We start from the raw sequence: 10826 nt of genomic DNA, 5'->3' as shown, positions 1-10826 counted from the left end.
TGAGCCTGGGTTATGGCTTTGTTAGTCATATTTTATGAACTCCAAATCTGGAATCGTGCTTTGGCAAGTACAGGGTACTCATGAAAAAAATGATATAAAATATAAGGAAATTAGACTATCCTGGAAAAGTGACCAGAGTTCATAAAATTTCCTTCGAATAGCTTGAAGAGGCAATCAGATATCATACATTCATTAATAATGTTAGTAATAACTAATGGTTATTGAGCACTTACTATGTATATCATCTCATTTACACCTCATAAAAGTTTTCCTCCTAGGAGTGGGAGAGAAACTAGCCATTATATACTCAATAATAACATTAATAGTAATAACAGTTATTTATATGCCAGTTATATAATATATACCAGACTTTAAATTGAACATATTTCTTCCTTTTTTTTTAAAAAAAAAAAAAAAGGCTTTTGCCTTAGGGAGTGTGTGCTCACTGGAGAGAAATAGAAAGAGACAGTGAGAGGGAAAGCGAGAAGTCATCCCCTGGGGGTATGGCCACACAGCAATCCCTTTTCCTCCATTCTCTTTCTGGGATCTTGGTCATGCACACCTGGCATCATTTTCAAGCCACTGGGTCTGGGACTTGAACCGCTGTCAGTCATGTGGGAGCCCAGTGACCTAAGTGCTACACCATCTGCTGGCCTCATATTCTTTGCTTTTAAAAAAATGTTTCACCTAGTTATTCACAACAGAAAAAAGGAGTGAGAGAAGCTTCTCTTTGGCAGGGTCCTATCACTTAGCAATTTCCTTCCCCAGTCCTCCAGCTCCTCAGGGTATTGGGTAATGTGTACTCAGTGTGTTTTCAGATCAACCTGGGGATCTGAACCCACAGTTGGCCATGTGGTTCCAGCACTACAGTTCAACTTGCTATCAGCTGCGCCATCAGGCTGGATGTCTTAGTCCATTGTTGAACAGAAATCTTGAAACCAGGTAATTTATAAAAATAGAAGTTTATTTGACTTGCATATCTGGTAGCCAGAATATCCAAAGACATCACAAAATGGCTGAAGACAGAGCTGGAGCATGGTCTTCAACCATGTGAATTTCTGCTTGCATCATTTATTCTCCTTAGAAAGCCACCAGGGGGCAACAGGTGGCATGGTAGTTAAGACTCCCACCTGGCCAGCCATGATTCGAGTCCTCGAGTCCAGGCAGCCTCTCTCTTGCACTCTCTCTCTCTCTCTGTCTCTCTCTGGTGAGCACATGTGCTATAGAGCGCATATGCTCGCAAGAAAGAGAGACAGAAAGGAAGAAATCACCCCCCAGGGGGGATGGCCATGCCACAATCCCTTCTCCATTCTCCTTTTGGGATCTTAGCCACGCATGCACATGTGCCTGGCATGAGTTTAAGCCACCAGGTCCAGGACTCAAACCATGGTTGGCTACATGGGAGTCCACAGTCATTATGCCAACTGCTGGTTCCAAATGAAATAATTCTTAAAAAAAAAAAAAAGTCACCAGGTCTCATTCATCAGGGCCCTAACCACTCAGTCACTAATTTCTTCTCATAGCCTTACCTTCCCTCACCATAACTGAATCAAATTGTCACTCTCTTAATCCTGTTATAATGGCTCAATGCATGATTTTTTTGGGGGGGTATATTCAAACTATAGCACTGGACCATTCTCTCATGTGATTTTTTTAAAAAGAATTATTTTATTAGATGAAGATTTTAATGTCTCTATACTGACTGATATGCATGATATTCTTTCTGGAAAAAGAAATGTAATACACTGTAAAGTTATTTGTGATTGTGATTCAATTTAATATAAACAAGATTATGATAATACATAAATTTTAAAAAATTATTTTATTTAACTTTATTTTTTTATTTGACCAGAGAGGGATAGAGTGAGAGTGGGCGAGAGGGAAAGTGCGAAAGCAAGCCACCAGGTCCGGGACTTGAACTGCAGTTGGCCATGTAGGAGTCTAGTGCCCTTAACCACCACGCCACCTGCCAGCCCCTTTCATTTAATTTTTAAACACATTGTATAAGTAGGCGGTTTTTAAAATAGCTCCCAATGATGATCCTTCTGCTGGTATTTACATCCTTGTGTAACCCTCCTGAGTGTAGGCTGAACCTAATGACTTCTTTTTTTTTTTTTGCTAGAGGGGACTTGCCAGAGAAACAGAGAGAGAGAGAAAGAAGAGAAAACATACACCATGGAGAACAGTCACACTGCAATTCCTTTATTTCTTCCTCCTCTTGAGAGTTTGGGCATGCCCACATACATATACGGCCCAATGTGTTTCTCAAACAGCCTGGTCTAGGCCCTGGATCACGATGTAAGCCACGTGGGATCTGATTAACCACCAGCCCCCTTATGACTGACTTCTAACTTACAAAAGCGGCAAACGTGACGGAACTGGATCACAGGGTTGTGACTTCTGTCTTGCTAGCGCTCTCTGGCTTGACCTTCCTCTTACCGTTTTGCGTGCCAGCTTTGATAAAGTGAGCTGCCGTGTTGTGAGATGCTCTATGAAAAGGCCCACAAGGCAAAGCACTGAGAGAAGCCTCTGGCTCACAGCTTCTAAGGAACTAAAGCCTTAATCTAAAGCCTGTGAGGAACTGAATCCTGTCAACGACCATGTAAGTGAGCTAGGAAGCAGATTCATTCCAACTAAGCCTTGAGATGACAGCAACCTTGAGAGAGACCCAGAGCCAAAGAACTTGCTAAGCTGTCCCAGGATTTCTGACCCATAGAAACAGTGAGATAAAAAACCTTATTTTATTTACTTTAGGTTTTTCCCATAGGGCTGTGAGCTTGCCAGCGAGAGACAGAAAGATTGAAAATAAGTAATCACCCTCCAGGAGGATGGCCAGGCTGCAATCCCTTCTCCTCCATTTTACTCTTGGGATTTGGGGCACGCACACACACACACACACACACACACACACACACACACACACATGACTGGCATGATTCTCAAGCTGCCAGGTCTGAAACTCAAACCATGGTCAGTCATTTGGGAGTACAACACCTTAACCACCATGTCACCAGCTGGTTCCAATAAATGTTATTTAAAATTACTAAGTTTGGGGGGGACCAGCAGTTGGCGTAATGGCTATGTCACTGGACTCCCACGTAGTCGACCGCAGTTTGGGTTCTGGTCCCGGGGGCTTAAACTCACACCAGGCATGGGTGCATGCGTGCCCAAGATCCCGAGAGGAGAATGGAGGAGAAGGGATTGTGGCGTGGCCATTCCCCTGGAGGGTGATTTCTCGCTTTCTGTCTCTCTTTCTCTCTCTGTCTTTCTGGTGAACGCACGTGCTCTATAGCAAAAACCTCTCCAAAAAAAATATTACTAAGTTTTGGGATAATTTGTTATGAGGTTAAGAGTGCTGGAACAGAGAAGAAGACTCCTCCAAGGCTCCTGAGAACTAGTGATTTCAAGGAAAAAAGAGAAATGAACATTTTCTACTGATAATTCAGTCTCCAGCCCCCAAACTCAAATAGTAGGGAGCCCCTCTAGCCTTCTTGCTGTCTCTGTCTCTGTCTCTCTCTGTCTTCTCATTTTTTTGTAATTTTTCCTTTAAAAATTTTTTTTAAGGCAAAGTATTCTCTTGGCTTTCAGACCCTCCTTTATCTTGCTAATAATCTCCTTTCCCCCTCCCCTCCAGGAGAGGTAAGGGGCAGGCCTTCAGAAGAAGACTCCTCCCTGGCTCCTGAGAACTCGTAATTTCGCATGGTGTGCTCCAGCCGCACTTTTTTTTTGCTTTTTTTAAAAAATAATTTTTTTGGTTGTCTTTTTATTATTGTTCCTTCTTGTTCTCTCTTTGTTCTCTCTCTCTCTCTGTGTGTGTGTGTTTCCTTTTCCTTTTCTTTTTCTTTTATCTCATCCTGCTCCTCTATTTTTATTCACTGTGTTTCTAGACAGATCTAAGGGAACCATAGCCAAACATCCAAATACTATTAGAGTTAACATATTCCTCAATATCCACTGAATCTGCTGCATAAAGGGATTAAAAAAAAAAAGAACAGCAAAGAGATTCCAGATCACCTTCTTCTGCACGCTCCTGAACGCTCGGATTGAACTTCAAGAACTAGGAAGAAACACACCATTCATCCGAGACTAGAAATCACCGCAGGGTCATAAGAAATACGGGAAAGCAAGAAAATACCTCTCCTCCAAGGGAAAAGAATAACTCCTCTTCATCCACAGACAGTTCAATGGAAATCATGGAAATGTCTGATTAAAGAATTTAGAATATTTGTAATGATGAAGCTAACAGAGGTGGAAGAGAAGAGAAATGATGAACTGCAGAAGGCAGGAGAAAAGAGCTGACGAGTTCCAGGAGGTGAGGAAATTCTTGCAAGATCTAAAAGTGGAAATTCACACTGTAAGAGAGAATCAAATGGACCTGTTAGAGATGAAGGCTATAATACAGGAAGTCAAAATCTCCCTTGAAAGTATTAAAAGCAGATTAGATCATACAGAAAATCGAATCTCAGATGTAGAAGATAAAATTGCTGTCCTAGAAAAATCCACCACAAAGACTAAGAAAATTGTCCCCAAAAATGAGAATAACATACAAAAAATACTAGATACCACCAAACGTCCAAACATCCGTGTAATTGGTATCCCAGAAAGCAAAGAGACTCATTGGGGCATTGGTAATCTATTCCATGAAATCCTGCAAGAAAACTTTCCAAACCTAGAGAGGTACTCAAAGATCCAGTCCCAAGAAATACAAAGGACCCCAAACAGAATCAACCCATGAAGATATTCTCCAAGACACATCATAGCCAGATTGAGCAAAACCCAGACAGACAAGATACTAAGATTGGCAAGAGAAAAATGGCAAGTTACCTACAAAGGATATCCCATCAGGTTAACAGCAGACCTCATCAGAAACAATGCGAGTGAGGATAGAATGGGAAAATATATTCAAAGTTGTTAAGGGAAAAGCAATTTCAACCAAGAATACTGTACCTGGCAAGATTATCCTTCATATGAAAAGATAAGACAAGAACATTCTCAGATAAACAAAACCTGAAAGAATTTACCAACACCAGACCAGCTCTCCAAGAAGTTCTCAAGGGAGTACTATACCTGGAAAATTAAATATAGACACACAGAAATAAGAGTTCAAAACTAAGAAAACGGCCAACTTAATCATAGGGACAAGTCTGGAGTTGAATGTTATATCCCAGAATTTAATCAGGAAGATCAGACCACAACAGAATATAGATAAGGTACATGAGACTGAACTGGTAAAATAGCATTTTATGACTTTTGACTAAAACATTGCTGATTTTCTTCCAGTCTTTGTTTTCTGGTTTTAGGGATTTTTGTCTTGTCTTGAGCTGTTGATAGGTTCATGTACCTACTATTTGAAATGAATCCTAACCTGTTTCCTGGCTTTAAGTTTTAAGCAAAGTTCTTTAGCGTTTCTGTGATTTATTAAAGTTACAATCGCTTTTCTTGAAATTAAAAAATATATTTAAAAATACCTATTTAATGACCACAGTAAGCTATATAGCATCAGCTAGGTGCTAGCTTATAGTATATTCATTGTACTCAGAATTTCACGCCTAAAATCAGACATGTATTCATAGATATGTACATTCCAGCTGAATTTGCTATGAAAGTAGTAGATTATTTAAGAAATTTTGTGAATCAATAAATGTGGGATAAAGGAATGGAAAACAACTGTAGACACCAGAGATAGTGTGGGAAATGGCAGAGGGTCAGAAATAGAGGTGTAGGGACCAGCAGGTGGTATGATGGTTAAGGTGCGGGACACTCCCACATGGCTGACCACAGTTCAAGTCCTGGACCTGGTAGCTTGCTTTCTCACTTTCCCTCTCTCTCTCTCTCTCTGGTCAAATTAAAATAAATGAATGAATAAATAAAATTAAATATAAATAAATAAAGTTAAATAAAATAAGAAAAAAGAAAAAAGAAATAGGGATGAAAAACATATATATACATACACACACACACACACACACACACACACATATATATGAAACTAGAAATGGAAAATTATTGGGAACCAGCAGTTAGCGTAATGACTATGTCGCTGGACTCCCACGTAGTCAACCGCGGTTCGCGTCCTGGACCCGGTGGCTTAAAAACTCATGCTTGGCGCGTGTGCATGCGAGCCCAAGATCCTGAGAGGTGAATAGAGGAGAAGGGATTGCGGCGTGGCCATCCCCCCTGGGGGGTGATTTCTCGCTTTCTGTCTCTATGTCTCTCCCTGTCTGTCTGGCGAGCGCACAAGCCCCATAGCGAAAAAAACCTCTCCCCCCTCCAAAAAAAAAAAAGAAAGGAAAATTATTGACAATTACATGCATGATTAAGCCACTATGCAGTGTATTCTGGATGGGAAATCACATTTTGTATGCTGTGATGATGCTCAGGGAATGAATGTAAATTAATTTAAAAAAATGTTTTAAAAAAATAGCTCATGGAGAGTTGCAGTTGTGGTCGTAGAGTTCCCGTCTCCTTGCCAGCGGAGCCCGAAGGGCCTACCAGAACCATGACCCAGCCGCTTCCAGAGCGGCTTCTGCAGGTAAAAGAGCCGAACCCAGTGGGGGGGCGCCGCCAGAGGCCCCATGGGCAAGAGGCTGCAGCAGGGGCTGATGACCCTCATGATGTCTGGCAGACAAAGGAATTTCTGCCTTCCCTAAATCAGACAACCTTTTCAAATGGATAGGGACCAGCCATGGAGCCGCTGGCACCCTGGCACGCTATATGAAGACCTGAGGTATAAGCTGTCCCTCCAGTTCCCCAGTGGCTACCCCTACAATGCTCCCACGGTGAAGTTCCTCACGCCCTGCTACCACCCCAACGTGGACACCCAGGGTAATAACTGCCTGGACATCCTGAAGGACAAGTGGTCTGCCCTGTACGACGTCTGGACCATCCTGCTCTCCATCCAGAGCCTGCTAGGGGAACCCAGCATTGACAGCCTTTGAACACACATGCCGCCCAACTCTGGGAAAACCTCACAGCCTTTAAGAAGTACCTGCAATAAACGTACTCCAAGCAGATCTCCAGCCAGGAGCCCTGACCCAGGCCATCAGCCTCTCCTTCTGTCGTCTTACTTTTTCCTTATTTGGTCTGTCCTTGATTTCTGTGAGGACTCTGTATCTCAAGCTGTGGTGTTATTTTTGTTTTGTTTCCGTTTTTTAAATTAAGTGTCTGCTTGAGCCCTTGTGCCACACATTAAATAAATGCATTAAAAAAAAAGCTCATGGAAATACGTGTAATGGAAAAACTATATATGAATTTCAAAAAGTTTTTGTACCAAAATAAATTTATACTTTAATTAAAAAAAATAAAATAAAAACTTAAAAAAAAGAAAGAGTGCTAGAACATATCCCATTTTGTACATGAAAAAGACTGAAGCTTAGGGAGAGAATCGACTTTTTAAAAGTTACAAAGTTGGTAAATGGTAGAACCAAGATTCTTTGAACATATGAGGTTCAAGAGTCTGAGTTCAAGCCTACTTTCTTGTAAGGATTCATGCGATTGGGACTCTGGAGTTCTAGAAGGCATTCTACTCTCTAAAATTCTTGGAATGCAGCCATGTTTCCAGGAAACTCTCTGTGTGCATGTAAAACAGGGATGGACAAAAGTTTAAGTGGTGCTAAGTGCTTTGAGTGACCCACTCCCTGAGGCAGAAGAATGGCCGGTCCACCCATAGATCCGGTGATAGTAACTAGGGGCTCCATTGGATAGTACAATGGCAGAGCTAAGAGCCACAGCCCATCCATTTTACAGCACTCAGGCCACCTCACCTAGAAAATGCAAGGCAGGTGGAAGGAAGGCATATACTTTTTTTTTTTTTTTTTTTGAGGATGAAAATGAATGAGAAAGGATGGTATGGTATTTAAAAATCACATGACCCCTGGAATTAAGAAGCAAATGGTTCTGTGTGAGAGAACATCCCTTTCCATCAAATTTCTGTTTCTTTGTCCCATCCATGAAACAGAGCCTTGAACTTTGAAACCACAGTGCCTTGTTCCAACTTGGAAAACAGCTTGGCACTTTCCTGTATTGGAAGCCCCCAGCTTGAGATGGTAAAACATCTCTCAGATAGGCTCCCTTTGTTCACCCAGAGCTTTTTGCCAGTGGTCACCTTTATGAAATCAAATGAAGATACACTTCTTGGCTGGCTGGCATGAATCTGCCTTTCCTTGTCAGCCTCGCCTTGCTGCCAGAGCTTTGAGCTCAGGGAGGATTTCCAGGTGGCAGCAGAACAACAGTCCCATAAGGCTGGGTCCCTGGCACATTTCCTCTTTTAACCTGTGGCAGAGACTGCACTTTGCCGGTGCAATTATGCAACCTGGTGTAAAGTCCACAGCTGGGTAGGGGCGGGGGCAGGACTTTAAGCTGGCTCAGCACTCTCATTGGGCTTCTCCACTTTCCAGTTTCCTGTACCCTTTCCTCTCCTGGCTAGGTCTCTCTTTCTTTCTTCCCTCTCATTCATCCTGGACTTCTTTCCTCTTCTCCCTCCTTCTCCTCCTCTTTCTTCTCTCCCTACCTTCCCACCCGAGTCCCTCCATCCTTGTCAGCCTCCACCCTTAGGGATCCTTAACTCAGGAAACCACCTCTTATCAGGTATCTTGGCTTGCCTCCAACAGAGGCAGGCAGCTCTGGCTCTAGTCTGCTGAGTGATTTTCTTCACCACCAGTTGTTTGCTTTTCTAATCCAGTTGGAATAGGAATTGTGTGTTAAACGCAAGAGGGAAAATCCAAAAACAAAAAAAGAGAGCTTGTTCCCTAGTGAGAGTGCCGCTCTGGACTAAAACAGAAACGAAAGGAGGCTTGGATTCTGCACACTTGGAGAGTGATATTATGGGAAGAGTAGGAGAAAAACTAGCCTTAGTACACATGAAAGCCTGAGGCGCACCTGTATCACGCCGTAGGGATTGGAGCATCACTTCAAGTCCTCCATTTTCCACTTAATTGGGATTTATAAAGGCTATTTTTGCCCTTAATATACCTGCCATCCTGGTCTTGCTCAAGTGGCTCTAAACAGATACCATCTGCACCACCTCCACAGCCAGCCACAAAACACAAAGCGGCAGACTCCCAGACTCCAGAGTTCTTGCTTTTTAGGAGCGTGGAGAAGCACATAAGACAGGAAAAAAAAAAAAAAAAAAGAGAGAGAGAGAGAAGCTGGATAGAGTAATTACATTACAGGGTTACCTTGTGTGACAAAAATTAAAATGTAGGGTACAAGCAATAACCCCTCCAGGACTGCACTGTCTTTGAGAGCACAAAGACTTGGAGACTCAAAAGTCTTCTGTCAGTTCAAAGCATGATCTTTAAAACCTTCTTTCTTTAAGGTTTTCTCTCTTCTTACTTGGTTGTACATAGTTGGTACATATTTTATTTCTTAACTGATTTTCACAAAGAATGAGACTGATGGAAGTGTGTATACATGTATAAGCAAAAGCATTTATGAATTGTTTTAAAAGTATGAGATAGAATGAATAGCTGACCTTTGCGACAATTTTCATCGGGTTTTGTGATAGTATGTGTTGAGTTCCTAAACTTAGATGGCAAGTCCTTTTTAGTGAGATTGGCCTAATTCTATGTTTTCTATGGCACCTAGTCACTATGGCTGTGCAACAACCATTATTACCCAAAGTACCATAATAATGGCCATGCCCTCCTATGACGTGATTGTTTCCTATCTGCCAAGACATTAATTGCCTTCTAACTTGCTCTAAAATTGGTAGTACGGAAAACTGCCAAAGCTGAAGAGAAGAAAGCTGCTGGTTGTATAGGAAAGGCTGTGTAAAAGGACATATTGATGTTCCCTTCTCATTGGGGCATGCTCACATTTGCATATTAATTCATTTGTTCTGGGATGTTAGCTTGGCCTTGTCTTCTGACTAGGTTTTCTTCTTATCATGGTCAGTGTCTCATCTTTTCTTCAACTGAATGATTCAAGCATCTCTAAAGTTATTTTGGCTTTTCCACTTTCCTTTTACAGGCTTTTTCTGACTCATTGGATTGAATGGGAGGTTACTTCTAAATTGGAAGATGAGGATGAGAGAGAGAGAAGGGGGAGGAAAGTTCCGGAAAATAACTAGGAAAAGATATCTTACTGTTAAGTATAGTTACTGGAGGAATAATTTCTGCTTAGGTTTGTGAACAGAAGTGTGTAGTTTATTTAAATGCGACTAAAAATATAGGCTAGAAAAATAGACACATTTTTTTCCTGGATAATAAACCACATAGTTTTAGATTCATCCTAGCTTGCTCTGCAAAAGACAGGAGGTCAATGAATAAGAGATTTGGGACAAAGTTAACAGGGAGAAGAAAGGGACAACAGGCAAATTTTTCAAAGTCCAGATTCTTGCTCCCACAGGAAGTTCTCAACCATAAAGCAGAGCTTGTGAGGGGACTGTCACCTTGACTGCAACTCTTCTCATCCCTGGGTATATGTTTGATGGCCCATGGGTTTGTGTAGTATGGGTGGCATTGGGAGGAAGTTACATTTAAATCTAATTTAGAAACTGAAATAGTAATCAGGCCAGCATTCTGTTATTTAGGAGCAGGAAAAGTGGGTGGAAATAAAAAAGAAAAGCAAAAAGCTAATGATGAATGTATTTCTAGGCGCACAGGAATTTTTATAGCAACACTACATTTTTCAAAAATGCCTACTGTGATTTGTACCCAAATGAATAAAAAATGCAATCATTTATTCTTGTGCATTGTGCCAAAAGAGAAAAAAACCCTGCAACTTTTTCAATGGCCCTAATTTAGACTGCTAGAAGAGGAGAGGTTTAGAAAAAATAAAAACACAAGCTTTTAAAGTTATCTGACACGAAGCTAGTGGGGCTATTT

General features: G+C 41.5%; 1 pseudogene; it reads left to right on the top strand.

The window, feature by feature from the left end:
• The first annotated feature begins 6560 nt into the window (after window positions 1-6560).
• On the top strand, window positions 6561-7033 carry LOC102502129 (ubiquitin-conjugating enzyme E2 C pseudogene; annotated as a pseudogene).
• The last annotated feature ends 3793 nt before the right edge of the window (window positions 7034-10826 follow it).

Source organism: Tupaia chinensis, unplaced genomic scaffold, assembly GCF_000334495.1.
Source record: "Tupaia chinensis unplaced genomic scaffold, TupChi_1.0 Scaffold148607_1, whole genome shotgun sequence".
Lineage (NCBI taxonomy): Eukaryota > Metazoa > Chordata > Mammalia > Scandentia > Tupaiidae > Tupaia > Tupaia belangeri.
This window is presented reverse-complemented; position numbering and strand designations above follow the sequence as displayed.